General features: G+C 35.8%; 1 pseudogene; it reads left to right on the top strand.

Moving 5' to 3' along the window:
• Positions 1-4,669: 4,669 nt before the first annotated feature.
• Positions 4,670-5,717, top strand: LOC138174755 (cellular retinoic acid-binding protein 2 pseudogene; annotated as a pseudogene).
• The last annotated feature ends 4,319 nt before the right edge of the window (positions 5,718-10,036 follow it).

Below are 10,036 nucleotides of genomic sequence, written 5' to 3'. Positions count from 1 at the left end.
TATATTTCCATAAATACCTATCAAAGTAAAACTCTAAATTAGTAGAGACTTTGGGAGGCAGTACACTTATGCAAATGATGTTGCAATTGCTCAACAAAATATTCTTGGAATTCTTTTGAAACTGTTTTTAAAACCTGTCATCTTCTGTTGCATGTCCTTAATACTGATAAAGCAGAGGTGTGTGTGTGTGTGTGTGTGTGTGTGTGTGTGTGTGTGTGTGTGTGTATGAATAGGAGTAAAGAACAGATTTGTGATTTTATTAATATCAATATTCCTAAATGAGGTAAACTCCCTCTGTCAATAAATGTCTAATTATTTTCTCCAATTTATATAGTCTTAGAGTGTTGCTTAGAGTGGTGAGAGTTAAATCAGTGGTGTCAAACTCAAAAAGAAATTGACACCAAAAAGCTGTACCTAAGAATCATTGTGGGAATATATTGAATTTGAAAAAAAATACACATTAACATTATATACGTTTTATTTTATTTTTTATTTATTTAGTTAAATGTTTCCCAATAGCATTTTATTTTGGTTCAGGTCCCTTTTAGGTGTTATGGTTTGCATGTGTTCCACGGGGTGTGTCTCTAATGTTTCTATTTTAAATTATTTGTTCAAGGTCACACAGTCAGTATGTGTCAAGGGCAAGACTCAAACCTGGGTCTTCCTGGTTTTTTTGGTTTTAGTCTCTATCCACATATGTCTACATATATACATACACATATACACACATGCACATATACTGGGTCAAAATAGTTATGACTCTTATGGTTAAGGTAATTTTGACTTGTGTGATAAAAAGGTCTATTCAGAAGGCAAGAGATCTATCATTTCCCATAGAGAATACTACAAAGGACATTTCTTTTGATTAGATAATCTCTGGTGTGATTGAATAAAGTAAATCCAAATGAAAAACAAAAGAAAACAGCAGCATCCTTACTTTATATTCAGACCTGAGAGTCTCTCTGTCTCTGTCTCTCTTCACATTCTTTCTTAAGTTTTTATTAAGGCTTATCATCAGATTGAATAAATCTAGTGGACAGTTTTGTAAGTTAGAATAAATTCAGTTTACACTTCTACTTGAGTGCTCATATAGTTGCATCTTCTCTATGTGAATCCTGTTGAAGATCTTTTCTAAATAGCCTACATAAAATACAAAGTCTTTTTTTTCTTTTTAAATATATTTTTATTTCATTAGATATTTCGCTATTATAGGTAAACCAATTTTAACCATCTTTTTTTTTTAAATAGAGTTCCAGATCCTCTCCTTCCTTCTCACCTCTCCCCTCTCCTTGAGAAGGTAAGGAATTTGATATCTATTATACATTTGAAGTCATGCAAGACAAATTTCCATATTAGCCTTTTGCAAAAGAAAACAGACAAAAAAACAAAAACAAAATAAAGTTTAAAAAGTATGCTTCAATCTGCATTCAGAGTTCTTCAGTTTTCTCTCTGGAAGTACATAGTTTTCATCATGCCCCCTTCTGAAATGTCTTGAATCATTGTCTTGATCAGAGTACCTAAGTCTCTGACAGTTGTTCATCTTTACAATATTGCTCTTACAACATACAATGATCTCTGTTCACTTCACTTTGCATCAATTCACATGTCTTCTAAGGCATTTCTGAAACCATCACTCTAGTAATTCATTACTTATAGCACAATAATATTTAATCAAAATCATATACCACAACTGGTCTAGCCATTCCCCAATTTATGGAGGCCCCCCCCCCAATTTCCAGTTCTTTGATGAGGACTTTTTAAGCATTTTTTAGGGTTTTGATGCCCTCCACCCTTATCAGTGCCACTCTTCTACTTTTATAGTAGAATCTTCACCTGCTCTTAATTTTAGAATATACCAACCCCTAAAATTCCATTAGAAGCATTACATTATAGAGTAATGGTGAAACTTTACTTTTATATGGCAATTGATTTGAATCCCTTTCACACATCCAATTTGATCTTCTTATCAACCCAGTAAGAGGAGTAGGGAAAAACATATACAGCTTAGAAAACTAAAACTCATTGAATTTAAGTGACTTGTCATAGCTTATGTGGCTAATAAGGAATGGAGCCAGAATAGACCTTCTCACTCACAGTCCTGTGTTTTCTTTAGCAAACCATCATTTCCCCTATTTATTCAAACTATCTAAGAACATTCTAGAACATATATCTATAATAAAAATCCATATAAAATTAATAATTAGGTAAATTATTGAGATTTGGAGTCCATTTAGCTCTAAAAAGATGGACCTTTGAAGTCAGATGGATGTTTTCATCCAGATGTTTGACATCATGTACACATAAAATCAATCATCATTGCTTGAAGAAATTGTTCTGTTCCTAGAATTAGCTACCTGTAGATCTTCATTGTCTTCAACATATTGTGACCATTCTCCATTAGTTTTAAAATTCCTCCTTCCATAATAACCAATTTCTTAAACTTCTCAGTTAGGCCCATTAACACAAACAATAACTATGCACATTTCAAATTAGAGCCTTGGAGGTCCCTAGAGATATTTAAGAGCACTTTTCAGAATCTAAATAGCCCCTCTTAAGGGACAAGGCTCTCTCAGTTGGCACCATTGTACTGCGAATATTCCTGTAAAAGTTAAATTGACAGGAACAGAATATGTTCCTACTGCTTTCCAAATCACTCCATACTCCATCATCATTTACATGTCAATATGAAGGCAGTCATGCTATATAAAGAAGAGTATATTAGCATAGAGCTAGAGCTGGTGGGGACCTCTTCCATGTATGCATCAATTCAAATCCAAATATATTTGTAAGCATCTACCACTTGTGAAGTCTGATGGTAGTCACAAAGGATACCAAGATGAAAAACTACTTGATTCCTATTCTCAAGGCTTTTACAGTATATAAACATATAAACTCCTCCTTTTGGCATTTAAAGGCTTTTGGAATCTGGAATCGACCTTTCTTCCCAATTTTATAGTAATTTATTTCCCTTTACATTCATTATAGTTGAGCCAAACGGTCCTTTTTACTATATGTCATGCCATTTATGACATCCCATCTCCGATCTCCATGCCTTTAAACTGGCTATGTCTTCAGACCTGGAATGTATTTCCTCCTCATGCTTTCATCTTAGAATTACTACTCACCTTCAATGCTTAGCTTAACTTTTCTAATGCTATACCCCTGAGCTGCTAGTGCCTTTCCCTAAAATCACCCTTAGTCTATTTTGTATCTATTTTCAATTTACTTTTAGAGGTACACATTATTCATCTAGACCATAAGCTCCTTCCAAATTTGGTACTTTTTCACTTTTGTCTTTCTACAGTGTCTAGCACAGTGCTTGCCATACAGTAGGTATTTAATAAATGTTTATTGTTTGCTTCACTGATGATATAACATGCACACAAATAAGTGAGAAATAAATAGGCTATGTTGAAGATAAGGAAATGACCCAGACGAAGTATTACAAAAAATGTGAAGAAGAAGAGATCATTTTCCCCTGGCCAGATTAAGTAAATTATAATATAGAGGAAGTTATAGACTTCCTCATTTTTGAAGGATGACAAGAATTTTGCAAAGGTAAATATGCGGTATTGCATTCCAGGTATTGGAGTCACAGAGTGTGTAAAATGTGGAACATAGTAAGAGATGCCAGTAAATGTAGATTACACTCAGATTGTAGGAAGCCTTCACTACCAAATTAAGGAATATGCATTTTAGTTTTCCAACAGTTCAGAATCACTAGTGATTTTTTTTTTAATGGGCAAGGGTAAATTGCTTGTAACTTTATTAAGAATTTTAATTTGTCAAACATATGGAAGAATAATTGAAGATCAGAGTTAAGAGGTAGGGAAATCAGTTAAATTTCAATCTGGAAACATAAATTGCTTCTCATGCTACCAAATCCCAGACCTGGAGAAGATCATGAAGGTCATCAAGGCCAATAAATTCATCTTGGAGATGAAGAAACTGAGGTGCTGTTAATTTAAGTGCCTTGATCTAGGCCACAGGGTTGGTACATGACATAGTCAGGATTTAATCTAGTTCTTCTGACTGTAAAACCAGTCTCTTTTTAAAATTTGGCAAACAATTTTTGGCTCTTATTTTTAAGTAAATTGGTTTATATAATCGTCATAGATTTGATGTTAACTGGAAAAGGATGACAGCCTTTTGAAGTTTTGAAGATTTGTTGTATCTCTCACTTTCACACATAGCTGTAAGGCATCAAGCAAATGTTTGTGATTCATTGTTTGAATTGCTTCTATTGTGATGTAAAAAATATTACTTTTGTATATTTGTCATTTTTCATTTATGCAAATTATAATAGTTCATTTCTTCTGAATAGACAAAGGTTAAATGCCTAGTCTGCATGAGATTTCTGTTTCTGTAAAACATAAAGTGGTTTACATAGTCAATACAGAGGGGAAGTTTTAATAAGTGACTAACTTTTAAATAACTTTTTCATAATAAAAAGAGTTTGAATCAAATATCTGTATTCCATCATATGGAAAGAGTACTGGAATTGGTGTCAAAGGATGAGTTTGACTTTGAGTTCTGCAAAGATCTATTTGACCTTGGAAAAGTCATTTTCTTTTGTCCTCAGTTTCCTCATCTGCATGAAGAAAGGTGATTACAGACTTTGGGGTTTCACTGTGATTGTCTCCTTTTGCTCGTGGTGCTTAGAGATCCCATGGTGGGAAGGAGGAGGAGGTGTCTCACGGAGCTTCCAGTCCTCCTAGCCCCATTTCCAAGGGAAAGTTTACCCACTTCTGCCAAGATGTCCAACTTCTCCGGGAACTGGAAGATCATCTGTTCAGAAAACTTTGAGGACTTCCTTATGGCTTTGGGGGTGAATGTGATGCTAAGAAAGATTGCTGTGGCAGCCTCCTCAAAGACAGCAGTGGAGATTAAACAGGATGGAGTTTCTACATCAAAACTTTTACCACTGTGAGAACCACTGAGATTAACTTCAAAATCAGGGAAGAGTTTGAGGAGCAAACAGTGGAGGGAAGGCCCTGTAAGAGCCTGGTGAAGTGGGAAAACCAGAACAAGATGGTCTGTGAACAGAGATTCCTCAAAGGGGAGGGACCCAAGACCTCCTGGTCCCAGGAGCTGACCAACAATGGAGAACTGATGCTGACCATGACAGCAGATGATGTGGTGTGCACCAGGGTCTATGTCAGGGAATGAGTGCTCAAGAGATGTCCTGAGAGGGTCCCCTCCATCTTCTGCATCACTCCATGGCCTCCCAGTAACTGCTCAAATTCAGTCTTTTGTTCACCTTATCATGCTTTCCTTGCAACTCTACCCAGCTAGTTCTCTCCCCTGCTCCCCTGCCCTGCCCTTCCTCTTGTTATATCTGAAAGCCAGCATCTCTGGGCACTTCCTAAAGCCCACCTCTGCTTCCTCTACTTCTCCCTATTTTACCTGACCAATCCTAAATTAATCCCTGACCATCCTAGCTAGGGATTTTTGCTTCTCTCCCTGTCTCTGATCAAGAGACTCCGTCCAGGAGAGGGCCTCTCCATTTCTGAAAGATCCTGAGAGAGAGTGCAAAAGCAAGAGAGTGCTCCCCATCAACACCAGACAGAAGCCCTTTGTCTCTGCTTTATCCCTATGGCCTCCCCCTCTATTCCACAGCATTCTCTTCCTTCCCCATATCCCTGTAGCTGATTCAGTTTGGAATATTTATTTGTTAATGTTATTAAACCATTTGAAAACTAAAAATAAAAAGGAAAGGTGATGATTAGATTATATGTGAGGCCTCTCCTAATTCTTAATATCATGCTGAAAAGATAAAGCATTAGTTAGCCATTTTGTAAATTATTTAGCTTAGAATGATGATAGTTAAGAGCGAACGACTGCACTCTTTTTGATGGTTTATTCAAAATATTTTTTATTTAGCTCTTCCCTAAGACTGTAGAGTACTATGATAGTTATTAAAGAGAATACAGAAATGTAGAAGATATGCTCCCTTCTTTCAAATGTAGTAGCAATCTCTTGAAGGTCCATTATACAATACAAGTGTATTGTGTGTGTGTGTGTGTGTGTGCGTGTGCGTATGTGTATGTATACACACAACTTCGGGACTTTTCTTGTAGAACTTTTCTAGAGTACAATACCCAAAGCTGTTATATAGAAATGTTATTTAACTTGATCCTAAGAATTTCCCATTATCTGTTGCTCCTTTTCCTCTAAAGTCCTTCCAGCTCTAAAAATATGTTCCTATGACCAAGATTAGAAGTTAATTGCCATGAATTCATGCCCCAGATGTACCTCTAATTAGCTATGCAATTTTAACATCTTTATCTCTCTGGACCTCAGTTTACTCATTTTGAAAGAAGACGATTTCGTATTAGAAAAAGATACAGTATCAATGATCATATCACAGTGTGCTTAGAAAAGCTTATGTGTAGTTTTTTCAGACATTAAGGAAGTGTGTCTTAATTCAGGCATAGAAACATTAAGGAAATATCTTCTGGGTTTTCCTTTTGCCGCACCTGTTTGCTAGAGAGATAGGGGATTAACTCCATCTTCCAAATTCTCAGATTGTCACTACTCCTGAGTATTAAACTCATTAATAAGAGCAAAAAGGTTAAAAAATTTCAATTATTTTTAACATATTGAATTTATGCTCATAGAGTCCCCAAATAACTTCCAAACTAATTAAGATGTGTCAAATAATGTAATTTCATTTTGCTGTCTCACCATGCTCTACTCATGCGAAATTCAACACAGGATATCTGGTGCATTCTGCTGACTTCAGGATATTGCATGTCAAACTGTTGAAGTTTGAAAGGACTTTGCTGAAGTTAGATACAACCAAATGAATATTAGTTTAATAAGGGAGGGGAAAGTGGAGGAGGCTTATAAATATTTTGTGTATACTATTTTTTTATTTTTGATGGGTTAATGTCAGCAATAATGTCAGATCAAATTTTGTTTTCCATGGCTAATATGAAAATATGTTTTGAATGACTTCACATATATAATACATATAATGTTTGCCTTCTCAATGGATGAGGGAGAGGTAAGGAGAGAATTTTTTTTTTTTTGCTTTTTGGAGGGCAGTTGGGTTAAGTGACTTGCCCAAGGTCACACAACTAGTAAGTGTTAAGTGTCTTAGGATGGATTTGAACTCAGGTCCTCCTGACTCCAGGGCCAGTGCTCTATTCAATGTGCCACTGAGCCACCCCAGAGGAGAGAATTTTGAACTCAACATTTTTTTAAAAAATTTATATCAAACATTAAAAAAGGTAATTGGCAATTTTTTTTGAAGATTTTTGTTTTTCCTCTAGTCATGGCCTGACTTCAAGGACTAGGCTACTGGAATCAAACTTTAGCATAAATCAACCTATAACAGACTTGTGAGAACTCATCTTCCCCTTTCTCTTACACGTCAAAAATTATGTACTTAAATTGGAGGGTAAGTTGTGTGCTTGACTGAGAACCCAAACTAGTGTTCCATGAGAAACTACAAAGTGTTCTCTTCATTTCTTAGTTAACAAATCAGGAATGTCTGCGGCAGATAGGACATTCTTGAGTGAAGATTTGAAAAAAAACTTAAGGAGCTTTCCTAGACCCCAAGGGAAAGGTCTACAGATCTCACAGTTATGCTGGGTTTACTTTGAGCCATGAAATATTCCAGATAAAACTAATAGAGGTTTGTGGTTTTTTTGCAATTCTTTGACAAAAATTTAATATACAAAAAGCCATTAACCTCAGTTCAGAGTAAATGTGTTCAATGGAAAAGTAGCATGTGTAGAACACAGTATTTGGAGTAAGAGAAATTGAGTTAAAAGCATACATCCATATGTGTGACCTTGAAGAAATCTTTCTCTGCCTAAATTTCTTCATCAGTTTAAAAGAAAGGTTTAGATTAGGTCAGATATATCAAACTCCACAGCCCAGAGAAACTTCCATGGAGTGAATACTGTCAAAAGAATCTTTTTTTCCCCTTTTTTTGTATTTATTAATTTGTTTGTTTACTTTTAGTTTATAAGATTCAACTCCACGATTCCTTGAGTTTCAAATTTTCTCTCCCTCCCTCCCCTGCCCCCCCCAATGATGGCATACAATCAAGTATAGGATCTGCAAATATTATCACATTAGACATTAGTCAGGTTATAAAGACAGATTGTATCAGATTGAATGCAAAATGGGAAAGAGAAAGCAAAACCAAACAAGAAAAAGAAAAAGATCAGGTTTGCTTCAATCTCGATTCATACTCAGTTCTTTCTAGTTCTTTTTCTGGATGTAGACATCTCTCTACATCATGAGTCTTTTGGGATTGACTTATATCACTGCATTGCTGAGAAGAGTCCAGTCTATCAAAGTTGGTAATCACACATTGTGTCTGTAATTGTATACAAATTTCTCTTGGCTCTACTCTTCTCATTCAGCATCAGTTCGTATAAGCCTCTCCAGGTAAATATGAAGTCTATCTTTTCGTCATTTCTTATGGTACAATAGTATTCCATTACATACATATACCACAACTTGTTCAGCCATTCCCCAATTGGTGGGCACCCCTTGATTTCCAATTCTTTGCCACCACAAAAAGAGCTGCTATAAATATTTTTGTATATAGGGGTTTTCCTCCCACTTCTACGATCTCTTTGGGATATAACCCTAGAATGTCAAAAGAATCTTAAAATATAATTGTGAAATGTTTAATAACCAAATAAACAAAAATACAAAATAGATAATGTTGATTTTTTCCCAAATTTTTATTTTACACTCAAATGCCAGAATGAAAAGAGAGAAAAGAAAAAAGAAACAAAACCATATCATAAACTCAAATATTGGAACTTAAATACAAAGTTAGAAAGAAATTAGAGCATGTCATCTGCACAGAAGAACATAAGAGAGGAGTCAAAATATCTAACAATAAATTTTTATTTCAAGAAAGCCTATATGATAAATATTCATTGTGTTGAGAATTGTCCATCTTTTCTTTGCTTCCCTGTGAGTTTTCTTTTATTCTATGCTGTGCACTTTTTTGCTTTGTTCTTTTTCCCCTCCCCCAAATGCCCCTCCAGAAGGCCACAATAAAGTTTAGATATATTTCTCTGGAGCTATAGACATATACATTCACATGTATATATATACATACATATATAGACATATACATTACCAAGTCTATTCCACTCCTGATCTTTGTATTTATGTGTATGCATATCTCTTATTTCCTATCTTCCAATACTACTGTAACGCCAAGCAAGAGCAAGTTCCAGGTTCTGATTATGAGCATAGTAACTCTCCATATATTCAGTAACAAATTAAGGCAAAACATTCACACAAAAGACAAAATCAAAATACAGAGTAACAGTCATTTAGTAGTTCACAGTTCAGTCACAAAGCACAAAATTCAAAGTACTCCACCCCTGGATAGTACATTCATTTGGTCAATCACAAAGTCTTCTCTCTTCTCAAACAGGAGATTAGTTTTCAATCATAAACAAAGTCCTTTCATTTGGTCAGTCACAAAGTATAAAAGTCAAAGGTTTTCCACCCCTGGATCACAACTGAATTACAATACCATCCATCTGGTAGCAGCAAGCACCCTCTCAAGAGGCAGTGGAAAGCACAAAGGCCATTCACCCATAGGTCACAACTAGGTCACAATATCATCACAGCATTCAATACCCAAAGAGAGGTCTTTTCTTCATCTTAACCTGAGGCAAGTTCTCAGCATTTTCTGTTCCTGGGAAGACAAAGCTTAACAAAGACACCACAACATTTATGCACATTGCCAGCATCTTCTTCAATTCACCTTCCACCTGTGAAATCAACCTAGGTCCAACAAGGTCTGAGGCCTCTATCAACAAATGATTCTGACAAAGTAACATCAAAACAGACAGACAAAATATTGGTACCACAGTCATGCCTCCTCAGTTCTTGGCAGCTCCAAGTGGCAGTTCTTAACAGTCCTGGGCAACTCCAACTGGCCTTCTATAGTCTGGGCATCTTTGGCTGGCAGCTCTCTCTCTCTCTCTCTCTCTCTCTCTCTCTCTCTCTCTCTCTATCTCTCTCTCTCTCTCTCTCTCTCTCTCTT

This window comes from Petaurus breviceps, unplaced genomic scaffold (genome assembly GCF_028583685.1).
Source record: "Petaurus breviceps papuanus isolate PSGF00001 unplaced genomic scaffold, PetGlider_PUasm1.0 76, whole genome shotgun sequence".
Lineage (NCBI taxonomy): Eukaryota > Metazoa > Chordata > Mammalia > Diprotodontia > Petauridae > Petaurus > Petaurus breviceps.
This window is presented reverse-complemented; position numbering and strand designations above follow the sequence as displayed.